This window comes from Euprymna scolopes, chromosome 21 (assembly GCF_053919585.1).
Source record: "Euprymna scolopes isolate OS-2025 chromosome 21, ASM5391958v1, whole genome shotgun sequence".
Classification (NCBI taxonomy): domain Eukaryota; kingdom Metazoa; phylum Mollusca; class Cephalopoda; order Sepiida; family Sepiolidae; genus Euprymna; species Euprymna scolopes.
In genome coordinates, this window is record NC_136502.1 from 48,070,561 (window position 1) to 48,086,820 (window position 16,260).

The following is a 16,260-nucleotide window of genomic DNA, read 5'->3' on the forward strand; positions in this document are numbered from 1 at the left end:
TCAATATCAAAAATGACAACAAAGTAACAGATTCAGAACAAAGACATGTCAGACGTTTCACTGCATACTGCTGCTTGACAATGTAAGGATAAGCTCAAAGTCTTATCTCGACCTTACATCTATATATTGTATGAACTGTTCGCAAATTTATCATATGGAAATGTTGATAACTCAAATATCTATCTGATCAGGTTGAATGGATTGCATAGTGTTTACTACCATCAAAGAGCATCATATCTATACGTGAAATTTAGAAAAATTAGAAGAAATGCTGTCAAAATTTCGACCATGACGAAGCTTTACAAGGTTATTGCCATATAAGATGCGGACTTCACTGCCTACAGTATGGGCCACATAGAGATTCTCTACAATGAAAAGAACTGAATTGATTCCCAAACTAACCCATTTCTGCCCAGGTCTTCATATTAAGTCTATCCTTATCACTTTCTAGTATGGCACAATCACGTTGACACACTGGTGATCGCCTGATCACCAAAGTTAAGCAATGTTTAACCTGGCCAGTACCAGATGGGTGACCATTTGGGAAAGCTAGGTGCTGTATGTACCTTCTGGGAAGGTTGGGCATGGGACCAGCACCCTCACCCCTAAAAATGAACTCCTCGCTACAAAAGCATCTACAAAGTTGTGGATGGCTTATGCCTCTCCAGGGGCTGAAGGCTGTGGATGGATAAATGAATCATCACTTCCTCCTATGTTTTCATTGTCCTTTTCATGTAAACTGGCCCTGTTATCTCAACTGTTCTACATCGTACTCGAGAACTCTCATCTATTCTTTCAACATGGCCATACCATCAAAGTCTCCTGGTCTGCACAGATCTCTCTATAAAAGTCCAAATTTAATCTTTCCTAGCCTGTTATTAACACTCAAATTACACACCCATAGTATCATTCTATTATTTCTACCCATGCAACGCATATCCTCAATCCTTATTTGCCGGGTTTTATTATTTATTAAAATGCAGTAATGCTGTTGCACACTATGTTGACTCGATCAATAAATTGACTCAGCTAAGAAAAGAGAAAAGAAATAAAGAGGAGAGGAGAATAAAGAGAGAAAAATTAAAGTAAAAGAGAAAGAAAGAAGAAAACAAATAAAAAAGAAACAAGAGACTGTGAAACAAAATTACCATAAGTCGCTACAATAAGTTTACTGTTTCAGTCTTAAAAGACATTGTTAGGCGACAAGAAACCTCTGCTCATAATTTAGATTAAACGACTGGCCTTGATTAAAACTGAAACAGTAAATTTATTGTAGCAACTTGTGGTAATCTTGTTTATTTAAATTGATTAAAATAATATCTTGTTCTTGTTAATTGAGCACTACCAATAACCTTGTTGAAATTCAATGGTTTGACTTTTGAGTGTTTTTTTTTTTTTTTTATCTGGAATAAATAAATAAATAAATAAATAAATATATGCATATGGTTGTATAGTTTGGTTTCCTAGATGTAGATCCACCGAAACTCATGTGATTATTAAAGAAAGCTCGATAGAGGACAGAACTGGTATATAGTACGTTTATTATACACACATTATAGGTGCAATCTCAATTCAGAGAGAACATCTTATCATACCGAAAAAAAGAACCAATACTGTTTGTATACAAACATTATTGGCTCTTTTTTTTTTTTTTTTTTTTTTAGTATGATGAAGTGGTCTCTCTGAATTGAGATTCCACTGAAACATGTATACACATATGTAACCAATAGTGAAAAAAAAGAAAGAAAACAAGAGAGAGTGAAAGAGAGAAAATAGAATAAATAAAAAGAATATTATATATATATATATATATATATATATATATATATATATATATATATATATATATATATATATATATATATATATATACTAGCAAAAGTACCCGTCGTGGACTGGGTTCAAAAACAGCCTACAGAAAATGGACTCTGATTTATGAAAGTATGATAGGTTATGAAAAGGAAGGGTTGTAAATTTGGGTTGAATTTGGGGGTATCAAAACCAAAGCAAAATATGATGAAAGTAAAAATAAAATAGATAAACCCCATAATTTATTGTACCATACCTGTTCACACTGAAACACTTATCATAATATTCTGTGGATCTATATTAAAAAATCTTGTTAAACTTTGTGACATATTTCCATTCTATGGAGGTCGGGTGCGAACGAACACCCCATAATTTTATTATACCATATTTCTTCAAATAGGAACATAATTATCAAAGTATACTTACACAGATAGATATGAAAAGTCTTTATTAAAGCTTGTGCCTATTTCCATTCTATGGAGGCCAGGCGTGAACGCAGACCCCACAATTTTATTATAGCATCCCTATTTAAGTTAAAACATACTTATCAAAGTATTATTATGTACATCTATATCAAAAACACACTTGTAAACGTTTGTTTTTTTGTTTTTTTTAATTATTTTTAAATTTTTTATTTCCATACTTTGTGGACCAAGCGCGAACGAAGACCCCACAATTTTAATGAACCACTGTTCTGCCAGATCAAACATACCCATTCCTGTGTCTCAATGCATCTTCTATCATTATATGTAATCAGTTTTTTAAAAGAGTCAACCATATAGGAGCCTATTCGTGACCAGACACATACACACAGACATTCAGCTTTATATTATAGATATGACAAGAAAAAAACTGGATAGATGAGTCACCGCGAGAGTAGAGCAAATAAAGCGATAGACCCATGAGAAAATCTGCCAGTCAATTTATTTGTATTAGTTTTTGTTTTCTTTATGGTGAGATTCAAACGGACTTTCTCTTAACAATCGATAAGCTCAGCTGGGTACCCGAGCGACAAGCGACATTCGTCAGACTTTCACCTCAAAAAGAGAATTACAAGGGCAGGGGGGGGGGGCACACACTTAAAAAAACAACCCTTCCTGTTTCATTTGCTCGTTTGCTGTTTTAACAATTTGGGGTAATTCATAATTACACAAACCCAATCCCCGCCACCTAACACACATACGCTATCATAAAGAGCAAAGTGTATTTATTTGTAAATATTTATTTGTCCCATCATGCCCAACGAAATCAGACTTTTTTTTTATGCCGATTTTTTTTCTTCCATTTTTTTTTTTTTTTTTTTTACTTTCCCATTTAATGACATTTTTTTTTCTTTTTTTCTTTCTTTAAGTGTGTGACAATTGTTATCATTCATTTTATTTTTATTTTTTTACATGATGTCATCAAGTGTGCACGGGGACAAACAAACGAGCAAACAAGATCCACAGATTTTAGTAGTATTCTAGAATGTACGATTGTACGCGTGATCCGTTGGGTCACAACCACTACAACTTTTTTTTATTTTTTATTCTACTTTGATTCCATTAAAACATTCATAAACTGTGATATATCTGTTAAGGCATTCTTCATACATTTTTCTAAAACTAATAAGGCACGGTACTTCCATATCATCATCATCATCATCATCATTATTTATACTTATTTTTCTTTCTTCTGGGGGGGGGCGACAAAAGGAGGGTGGACCTGTAAATTCACCCTTGTCCGTTCGTCCGTCCGCACTTTTCTCAATAACTACGCCTTGGAATTTTTGGAAATTGTATGAGTAAAAAAGTAACAGAACAGATTTTCCAGGAAAGCTCCGGTTGCCCCCCTAGGGGTGCCTTTCGGATTAAAATGGCTAAAATTGACACTTTTGTGCTTATTAAAAAAAAAAATTGATGCCTTTGGATTTTTATAAAATTTTTTGAAAAGTTGTAACTAACTGATTTCTATATAATTTTGTTTGTCTATACTTTGCGACAACTCTTGAGTGTACCCCAGGGGCTCTTTTAGGGATGACAACAAGTCTCCAAGTCTTTTAGTACTATCCACCTCCTACAATACCTTTAGCAAATGACTTTGCATTATTGCAGCAGCTGCTAACCATTGATTTCTCACTGACAACGACCATTAATTGTCACTAGAATTTGGTTGATGGTAAGCCTCCCTAAGGGCCCAGAACTCTTTGCACTTATCCAGTGGAGGTCTGGTTAGTGCTCTTCCACGGCTGATGCATTTTTGGGGAGCGGGGGGGGGGGCAGTTAACAAGCTTTCACGCAGTTTCAGTTCCCTTGGGTTAATGTGGTGTTCCTTCCATCTTTTCCATTTAAGTAACGATTGAACAGCTTTGTAAGGCTAGGAACTAATTCATGTTGCAATTTCTCAAGTATTATGACTGGAATGTTGTTGGGATTAGTTGCCTTGTTGGCAACAAGGTTCTTGATAAGTTTGACAACATCCTGGACAACTATGTGGATGTCCCTTAGAGTTCTTTTTGGCCATAGGGAGAAATTTGAGGGTAGGTGGCGCTGGTCACAAAGGGTGGAATTTGCTGTAAAGTTCTTTGCGAAAATTTTGGCGTTATCAGATGCTGAGAAGATCACTTCTGGTTGATTAACGATAGTTGGGATAAAGGTCTTCCGCTCGTTTGGAACCTTATTTGATATTCTCTTAAACTCATGGAAACAAAGTCTTTTATCCGTCACTCTCGATTTAACAGGATTGTAGAATTTTTTTTTACCGTTTCTATTATTATTTTGCAGTGGTTTTAGGCAGATTTGAATGAAGCTTTGGTTTCAGAGTATCTATTGCATTGAAAGTAATTGAAACAGCAATTCTTGTGGCTAAAAATGACATACGTAAATTAGATGGCAATGCTGAAAAAAAAAAGCACTCTTTCTCAAAATGCTCATAAAGTCATTAAGAAATACGAGAGAGTGAGATGGCGAAATACATAGACACCCGAGATAGATGCGTGACTTGCTATGGCTAATTAGATCAACACAGAATTTCGTTTCAAACATAACTCAATCCCAGAAGCAAGATGTATTTTTGCATATATATTTTGTGTTATTTAAGTATATATATTAAAAAAGCCTCTGAGAAGCAGACGTTGATCGACTCCCATTAGTATAATTATTTTTATACATATATGTTAATGTTTATGTGTATGATTAGAGAATCTCAATAAATATTTATAAGATCTTCCAAGGAAGACAATGGAAGTGGTCCCGAATCTCTAAGGAGCTCTCTAAAGAAGTTATGGACAGAACCTCCCTTAAAACTTCAAAAATATCCTTTTTTGATGAAATGTAAGTCATATGTATAAAAGTCTCCATGGAAGACAATAGCAGAACGCTTCAATGCGCTGACTTTCCAAATGCTCCTGATAAAAAAAAGCAGAACGCCCTTAAAACTTTAAACATTTATATTTAATTTTAATGAAATTTAAATTATATATACGAAAAAAACAATATAGATAGCTTTTCAAAATTCCAGTTTCTTCTGAAACAAAGCAAACCGGGAGGATAACATTTTTAAAATGGCGCTATAAGCATAATAAAAAGAGAAAACCGCCTTTGTGGTACCAGTCTTCAAGAATTCTTGTGAAAGAACTGACCCACTAAATTATCGCCCCATTAGTCTCCTCCCGTTTTTCGCCAAAATATTTGAGTCCTTAGTTAATCAAGCTCTAGTCCAGCACCTAACAGCTGCTAAACTCCTGACTGACAAACAATATGGATTTAGGCAAGCCCGTTCAACAGCAGATATCTTAACTGTAGTTTCTGAACGTATATACCGTTCATTGGACAAAACAGGGGAGGGTAGAGCGGTGGCCCTTGATATATCTAAGGCTTTTGACAGGGTATGACACGATGGTCTTCTAAGGAAAATTAGATCATATGGAATCACTGGAAGAATTCATAATGTAATTAAATCCTTCTTAAGTAATAGAAAAATCAAAGTTGTCCTCGACGGTCGTACATCTAAACAACATGACATAAATGCGGGAGTACCTCAGGGGTCTATCCTTGGACCTCTATTATTCCTGATATTCATAAATGACCTCCCTGATAAAATTGTTTCGGAGATGGGTATATTTGCCGATGACACCACTCTCTATAACAGATATGAAGGGAAAACAAATGAACACATATCTAAGGAAATGGCAGAAACACTAGAGGATGACCTCCAATCTGTAGTGGAATGGGGACAAAAATGGTTGGTCACATTCAATGCTGCTAAGACTAAGCTTGTTTCCTTCAATAACTACAAGAAACCTTCTCTACCACCAATAGCAATGGCCAAGAACATATTGCCTGAAAGTACTTCTTTTAAACTCCTCGGCCTAACGTTTACAGGGAATATGAACTGGAATAGATACATTGAGAGCATTGCCAAGGCTGCTGCAAGGAAGGTTGGCTCCCTCTACCGTGCTAGAAAACTACTTACGCCTGACAGTATCCTATACCTCTATAAGGCTACCATTCGCCCATGTATGGAGTACTGTTGTCACATCTGGACTGGTGCATCTGCTGCTTGTCTCTCGCTCCTGGAGAGTCGCCAACCTGATAGGTCCTGAACTGTCATCTAGGCTTCAGCCTCTGTCCCATCGACGAGATGTTGCATCCCTCTGCCTGTTCTACAAATACTTTAATGGTGAATGCTCTGACGAACTGCAAACACTTGTACCTCCCCGACGTAACTACCCCCGACAAACCCGACAAGCTACTAAGTCTCATCCCTTTACAGTAGAGATCCCTAGGTGCAAGAAAGCCTTTTACTCCAATAGTTTCTTCCCCAGAACTGCGGGTCTTTGGAACTCCCTTCCGGGATTCTGCTTTCCCAACTGCACTGATATGCAGAAGTTCAAGTGTAATGTTAACAAACATCTTTCTACTCATCTCCCTTCATAATGACCCCGCTAATTAAGTCTCTAATAGTAGCCCCCTGCTTCAAAGTGGCACTGTGCCTTGTTTGGGGTGAAAATTGAATAATAAAAAAACAAAAAAAAAACAGTGTTTCCTCATTAAATTCCAGGCAATATCGAGCGTTTCTACTAGTAGATGAAATAAATAAAAATGACTATGAAACTCCATTTTCAAAAGGATAGATTAATGTCACTAAAAAACAAAAAATTACACGAAAGATAAAACGGCAAGTTTATTTATACGAAATCAGAAATCACTTTGATTTGCGTAATTATAATTTACATTTTCCTTTGATGTATCTTGAATTTAGAGAGGAAAGTTTTAACAAAGCACATCACGGATGCAAAATTTGTCACCATTGTCATTCTCACGTCAGGCATAATGGAGAAAAACAAAGGAGCTCGGCGTTCAGTTACAGCAGACGATTATTGACTTTCACAATTAGAGAAATAGTACGGCATTATTTCAAAATGCTTAGATTTGTAATTCGAATCTAACATATGACGTCACCTTGTTGAATTTTTAAAGTCAGGCTGAAATAACATTTAAGTTGACAAATCAAAGTTTGATTCTGACTAACCAATTTTGTTTAGTTGTTTTGTTATTACAGCATGTCAACCCTTTTCAGGTGATTTAATGCGGAATCTGATCATTTTGGTAAATATCAATACGCCAAGTTCTTTATGTATTCAAATATTTATTCATGGTGAGTTGGTTTTTTGTAAAAAAATTTAAAAAAAAAAAAAAAAAAACTTTCTTTCTTTTTTGCTTTGCAGAACATGATTGAGTTTTACAAAGGCAAAAGAACAAAATAACGTCAATGTTTGATGCATTTTAGATCGAGGAGTTAGTATCTTCAAACAGCCTGATCTGGTATCACCAAATTTCATTTGTTATTGTCTTACCAGGTTACTGGCAACAAACATAGTTCATCGCAAGTTATTAAAAAAAAATTACTTACGTCAGCGCAGAGGACTGGTATTAGGTTGATTAGAAAGTTCTTGCAGAATTTTTTATTTTGATTTCAAATGATGTATTTTCAAATACGTTTTCATTATAATATCTTTAATTTATATATCATTTTAACGAGCGTTTTTCGTTCGATCTAATCGTTTTCCAACCACTTGAGAGATTGGGAAAATAAAAACACTTGATAAATGGGTGCCTCACGAATTGTCTGCACTTCAATTTCTTGTTCTTTGTCAGTGGAGGAGAAATCCTTCACGACTGAGAAAATTTTTATTTCTGTTCCTTTTCTCCACGTTAAAAAACGACCCTGGCATCTAACTCTGTCCCGTGGGGAGGCATTGTAAATAGGGACAACCAAAAGAAACGCTGTTATGAAGTGTCATCATCTTCTCTTCTTTTATGCAACAAGAATGATCCGTTTTTCGACTGGGTTGTGACTTGCGATGTAAAGTGGGTTCTTTACGACAACTGGTGATGCTCACTGTTTGGTGGTCTGCGACTGGTCTCATCCATTAGTTTTTTGAACGCAGAAGAAACTATTACGGCATGGAAGTACTGTCAACAAACGAATGAAATGCACCAGAAACTTCGACAACAACACCCAGCATTAGTCAACAGAAAAGGCCCAATTATACTCTACGGCAACACCCGACCATACATTGCTGACCCTGCAGAAGTTGAATGAATTGGGCTACAAAACTATGCCTCATCCACCATACTCCCCAAACCTCTCACTTACTGACTACCGCTTTTTCAAGCATCAACAACATTTTGCATGAGAAATGCTTAAAAAAACTAAGCGATATTAAAAACGCCTTCAACGACTTCATTGCCATCAGAACGCAAGATTTTTACGTTACTGGCATAAATACACTTGTTTTGCGTTGGTAAAAGTGTGCTGATTCTGATGGTGCTTATTTCAATCAATAAATTTTTGTTTGAGTTGAAATATGTTCATCTGAATTTAAAAGTTAAAAACCGCAAGAACTTTCTTGTTAACTTGATAATACGAAAAATTTTTAAATAATCACCTAGAAATAAACATCAAATTTTCTCCTTTTAAACAAATTTTGAATGGTCATAATTCGGTGTCTAATTGTGCAACCAAAATAAATTTGCTATTATTGTTTGTTTTACACATTTTTGTCAAAGACCTGTGTGTCCAACAGTTTTTAGGTATAATTAAAATATAATTTTGGTGCAAGACATTTCAAGAGATGATAATGATGTTAAAATGATTTGATGCAAGAAAGGTGATGTCGCTTTCCTTCCTAAGAATACAGTGAAAATATTAAAAGATGGTTATGTGAGGTTTACAGATTATTTTAGTTCAAATGAAACTGGAAAAATAAGGTGATTTTCCAGAATATCCAACAAAATAAAAAAAGGAGTGAAAAAAAATAAATGCACAACAAATAAACGTTACCAAAGGCAATACAAGTTACTTTAAACTTATTTTAAAGTGTTTTTATTCAAAAATAAAGGTAACATAAAACCTGTTGATTTAGAATGAAAAATAAGATGGTGGTTTCATTCGAGCCTCAATAATTGTTCAAAAATCAAACAAAATACTGATAGAAATTCATCCAATAAATGCCACTAATCATGCAAAAATGTAATGTTCTACGAATATTGTTTAATTTTCGATTTTTGAGCGATGGTTTGAATGAGACCATTATTTTGATTTTTGTTATAACTTGACAGACTTTACAATACATTTATTTTTATGTAAGGAAAAAAAAATTAAAATATATACAGGTAAAGGAGAAGAGTAACTTAGCTTGCCTTTGGTAACATTAATTTGTTGTGTATTTTTACCCCCCCCCCTTTTTTTTTGCTTTGTTGGTTATTCCGGAAAATCATTGAAAATAAAATATAAAGAATCGGTAAATCTGCAGATTAAATCAAGAGACCGTCTTGAGCTAGATCGGCAATTTATCTCCCAACAAGATAATTAACTCAAACATCTAAATCAGTGGCGACCCAAGATCAGAAAAGACAAAATTACAGTTCTGCCAAGGCCTTCAACGAGTCCTGCCTTAAATACTATTTAAAATCTATGATTAGAATTGAATCCTATTTAAAATCTATCACAAGAATTAAATCCTATTTAAAATCTATGATGAGAATTGAACCATATTTAAAATCTATGATGAGAATTGAATCCTATTTAAAATCTATGATGAGAATTGAACCATATTTAAAATCTATGATGAGAATTAAATCCTATTAAAAATCTATCACAAGAATTAAATCCTATTTAAAATCTATCACAAGAATTAAATCCTATTTAAAATCTATGATGAGAATTGAATCCTATTTAAAATCTATGATGAGAATTAAATCCTATTTAAAATCTATGATGAGAATTAAATCCTATTTAAAATCTATGATGAGAATTGAACCATATTTAAAATCTATGATGAGAACTGAATCCTATTTAAAATCTATGATGAGAATTGAACCATATTAAAAATCTATGATGAGAATTAAATCCTATTTAAAATCTATGATGAGAATTGAACCATATTTAAAATCTATGATGAGAACTGAATCCTATTTAAAATCTATGATGAGAATTGAACCATATTTAAAATCTATGATGAGAATTGAACCATATTTAAAATATATGATGAGAATTGAACCATATTTAAAATATATGATGAGAATTGAACCATATTAAAAATCTATGATGAGAATTGAACTATATTTAAAATCTATGATGAGAATTGAACCATATTTAAAATCTATGATGAGAATTGAACTATATTTAAAATCTATGATGAGAATTGAACCATATTTAAAATCTATGATGAGAACTGAATCCTATTTAAAATCTATGATGAGAATTGAACCATATTAAAAATCTATGATGAGAATTAAATCCTATTTAAAATCTATGATGAGAATTGAACCATATTTAAAATCTATGATGAGAACTGAATCCTATTTAAAATCTATGATGAGAATTGAACCATATTTAAAATCTATGATGAGAATTGAACCATATTTAAAATATATGATGAGAATTGAACCATATTTAAAATATATGATGAGAATTGAACCATATTAAAAATCTATGATGAGAATTGAACTATATTTAAAATCTATGATGAGAATTGAACCATATTTAAAATCTATGATGAGAATTGAACTATATTTAAAATCTATGATGAGAATTGAACCATATTTAAAATCTATGATGAGAACTGAATCCTATTTAAAATTTATGATGAGAATTGAACCATATTTAAAATCTATGATGAGAATTGAACCATATTAAAAATCTATGATGAGAATTGAACCATATTAAAAATCTATGATGAGAATTGAACTATATTTAAAATCTATGATGAGAATTGAACCATATTTAAAATCTATGATGAGAATTGAACCATATTTAAAATATATGATGAGAATTGAACCATATTTAAAATCTATGATGAGAATTGAACCATATTAAAAATCTATGATGAGAATTGAACCATATTAAAAATCTATGATGAGAATTGAACCATATTTAAAATCTATGATGAGAATTGAACCATATTTAAAATCTATGATGAGAATTGAACCATATTAAAAATCTATGATGAGAATTGAACTATATTTAAAATCTATGATGAGAATTGAACCATATTTAAAATCTATGATGAGAACTGAATCCTATTTAAAATTTATGATGAGAATTGAACCATATTTAAAATCTATGATGAGAACTGAATCCTATTTAAAATCTATGATGAGAATTGAACCATATTAAAAATCTATGATGAGAATTGAACCATATTTAAAATATATGATGAGAATTGAACCATATTTAAAATATATGATGAGAATTGAACCATATTAAAAATCTATGATGAGAATTGAACTATATTTAAAATCTATGATGAGAATTGAACCATATTTAAAATCTATGATGAGAATTGAACTATATTTAAAATCTATGATGAGAATTGAACCATATTTAAAATCTATGATGAGAATTGAACCATATTTAAAATATATGATGAGAATTGAACTATATTTAAAATCTATGATGAGAATTGAACCATATTTAAAATATATGATGAGAATTGAACCATATTTAAAATCTATGATGAGAATTGAACCATATTTAAAATCTATGATGAGAATTGAACCATATTTAAAATATATGATGAGAATTGAACTATATTTCAAATCTATGATGAGAATTGAACCATATTTAAAATCTATGATGAGAATTGAACTATATTTAAAATCTATGATGAGAATTGAACCATATTTAAAATCTATGATGAGAATTGAACCATATTTAAAATATATGATGAGAATTGAACTATATTTAAAATCTATGATGAGAATTGAACCATATTTAAAATATATGATGAGAATTGAACCATATTTAAAATCTATGATGAGAATTGAACCATATTTAAAATCTATGATGAGAATTGAACCATATTTAAAATATATGATGAGAATTGAACCATATTTAAAATCTATGATGAGAATTGAACCATATTTAAAATCTATGATGAGAATTGAACTATATTTAAAATCTATGATGAGAATTGAACCATATTTAAAATCTATGATGAGAATTGAACCATATTAAAAATCTATGATGAGAATTGAACCATATTTAAAATATATGATGAGAATTGAACCATATTTAAAATCTATGATGAGAATTGAACCATATTTAAAATCTATGATGAGAATTGAACCATATTTAAAATATATGATGAGAATTGAACTATATTTAAAATCTATGATGAGAATTGAACCATATTTAAAATCTATGATGAGAATTGAACTATATTTAAAATCTATGATGAGAATTGAACCATATTTAAAATCTATGATGAGAATTGAACCATATTTAAAATATATGATGAGAATTGAACTATATTTAAAATCTATGATGGGAATTGAACCATATTTAAAATATATGATGAGAATTGAACCATATTTAAAATCTATGATGAGAATTGAACCATATGTAAAATCTATGATGAGAATTGAACCATATTTAAAATATATGATGAGAATTGAACTATATTTAAAATCTATGATGAGAATTGAACCATATTTAAAATCTATGATGAGAATTGAACTATATTTAAAATCTATGATGAGAATTGAACCATATTTAAAATCTATGATGAGAATTGAACCATATTTAAAATATATGATGAGAATTGAACTATATTTAAAATTTATGATGAGAATTGGACCATATTTAAAAATCTATGATGAGAATTGAACCATAGTTAAAATCTATGATGAGAATTGAACCATATTTAAAATCTATGATGAGAATTGAACTATATTTAAAATCTATGATGAGAATTGAACCATATTTAAAATCTATGATGAGAATTGAACCATATTTAAAATCTATGATGAGAATTGATCGATATTTTAAATCTATGACGAAAATTGAACTATATTTAAAATCTATGATCAGAATTGAATCCTATTTAAAATTTATGACAAAAATTGAAAGTTCAAATAAAATCTCAGATATTACATTTCTTAAATTTTAGAGGAGCATTGATTTTTTGTATTTGGATTCTTTCGACTACTGTTCTCATATTGAGTGTTATTTGCACAATGTTTCAGTCACTGTAACCTCTGACCTTCTTCAGGTGCATCTTGTCAAACTCTGAAATCTTTCTGTCAAAATCTCACGGAATTTGTGACATAGTGGATTGAGTACTTGGTAAAATTCAATTGTAAAAGTTACACTCTTCTTAAGGTTCGATCCTCAGTGTGGACGACACTCAAAGTACAATTGTGAATTGATGAATTACATTAGCTATCTTACCCGTTTATGGGTGATGGAACGAGAACATGCTACCCCCGTGGATTAGATTAAGGGTTTCATTCAAAATTCCATGCACAGTCCAGAGTTCAACAAGATACACCTGAAGAAGGTTGGAGGTTGCATTGATAGAAATGTTACATTTAAATGAGCAAAATATTTCTAATACAAGCTCAAGAGATGAAATGCAATGACACACGAACATGAAATTATTTTAGTGTATTATTATATATAAGGGTCGTTCCAAAAGTAAAACCTCCTATTTTTTTTTTTACTCAAAAAGTTGAAGAGCTACGAAGACAGGGGTGGTACCATCAAAATGAGCGACCTTTTGAGCTCAGGAATTTTTTTACATAGTCACCACGATTCTCAATGCACTTTTGCCAGGAATTCAATGACGCATCTCTGCTTCCAACACGCATCCATAACAAGGGTTGCTTTTTCTTAGAGTCTCGCACTGTCAATATTTGCAACAGAGACATGAAACATACAGATCATGAATGCATAAGTTTAGTCATTAATAGTTAACAATGGAATTTGCAATCCCCTCTGGTCCACTCAGGCGAAATAATAATTTAAAAAAATAGGAGGCATACATTTTGAACGCCTCTTGTAGATTATCAAGAAAAAGAAACATTTGTGCAAATGAAATGAAAGCCAGACAATAAACGAGAAAGATTCACAATCGATAACGCTGTTATGACTGAAATAATTGTGAGCTTTAGAATTGCTACTATTTGAGAATTAAAAAAAAAAATGTCAGTCCGTTCCAGTTGACTAAACTCATTCAAACGATTTGTATGTGACGTAGGAATTAGCATTTGAGTCACCAACAATATTATGACAGATACGATTTGACCTAAATCATTCACTGTATGATACATTACATTCTTCAGAAAAGAATTAGGAGCATGCTCCACGTGTGTTCACTGCACAGGCCGTGATTGTTCACTCGTTGTGCCGGTCGAAGGTCATTGGTCGATTACACACGGATCACAGTGTCAATTTGGTCTCAGTCAATAATGCTACAGCAGAAGAATTCTTCCAAATAAAATCACAACTTGTGTTTAAAACAAGCAACAAAGTTTTATTCTTTTGACGGTTATAATAATAGTTGTTCTCTTCCACTGAATAACAGATTTGTTAATGAGAAATCTTAACTTCAAGTCCAACATAAACAAACTCCTGACAAACCGCCCCCTTAAGTAAGACACTCTATCAAAACCCCCAATACTAAAGATTACTACAATACTATCTCATTGATTACTGTACACGCAATAACCCTTATCCCTGAGTGGCCTTCGGGCCTTGATAAGTGGTGACCCCATGTAAAAAAAAAAAAAAAAAAAACCGACCAAATCAAAACAAATCCAAAGAACACAAGCCCAAGGGCCCATGTTGCTTAAAGAGGTTCATAAATCTTTTCTGACTGTCAGAGCCCCAGAAATCTGACTGCGTGATGTCCAGAAGGCCAACTCAGACTGGCTTTCCATGTCCTTCTTATGGAATGCACATAGATTAGTGATAGGACGATTCCAACATTTTTACCGATTCTAATACAATTACCGATTCTGATTCTTTATAAATCTCTAAATATTTAACTATGAAGTTGCTGTTTTTCCCCAATTACCGTAAAAACGCACGTTAAATGTGCAGATATTTTCTCAAACGTAAAAACACTTGTGGGGGGATTGATCTATAGGTTTTACTGATCATTAAAAATCAATAAATATTTGTTATTTCAATATTACTACAAGCAGTGGAAGATTTTATTTTAAAGAAAATCAAATAGAAAACATAATTAAAGGAATCGTTTTGGGGATTAGAAAATTTTCCAATTCCAATACCGCCAAAAGTCTTGATTTTTTTCAATTTCTGATTCCGATTAATCGGACCAACACTAACACAGCTATTCTGGGAAAACCAAAAGCTGACCATTTAATATAATGTCCAGCGTCGTCTATGAACAAACAAAAATCTACAGCCCAAGGGCTTCATATTTGAAAAGCTATTAAATTTTTAAGTCCCTGACACAACAGGGAACTTCTTATCTGTACAAACATTTTTTTTTTTTCCAGGGGCTTTATCTCTCGGCACACATTCCCATTTAAAGAGACATCTTTTTACAAACTGAAATCAAATTCTTGGTGGTCAAATCCCTCATAAGAGTTATTTCCAATTTCTTGTGTGACCTCTTTTTTTCTTTTACATCTCTCGCCCGCAACATCTCTCGCCCGCAACAAGTTTGTTATTCATTTGCATCACAAAAATGCAATCCAATAAACATGCAGCCGCCTTGTGCATATTTACAGAATAGTTTGGTTCCGAGATTGCATTTAACCGTTTCTATCTTCGGTCCGTGAAGGAGAAATCCTTCCAGATTGAGGCAGTTTTTATTTCTGTCCTAATTCAGAGCACCCTCTTTTGAGGAACTGGATTTTCACCGTATTAAAAACCTAACTTGTGTCCAACTCTGCCCTTGTGGGGAGGAAAGTAAATAAGGAAATGGTTGATTCTTCAACTGCTAAAACGTTATCTCAGGCTGTTACTTTTTTTTTTTTAAAGTTTTTATACAAATCTTTAACAATTGATGTGAACTCTTTAATAAATCACAAATAATTCCTTTCAGAATTGTTTGAATGAGGATTGACAATTGGTATCATTCGGACTGCTACTCATAATATTTTGGGTGATGTAGCCTCCAACTTTCTTCTGGTGCATATTGTCTGTATGAAA

General features: G+C 32.3%; 1 protein-coding gene across 9 annotated transcripts in view; it reads right to left on the minus strand.

The window, feature by feature from the left end:
• The window catches only part of LOC145242244 (uncharacterized), a 297,326-nt gene that overhangs the window by 112,646 nt on the left and 168,420 nt on the right, over window positions 1-16,260 (minus strand). The window lies entirely within an intron of this gene.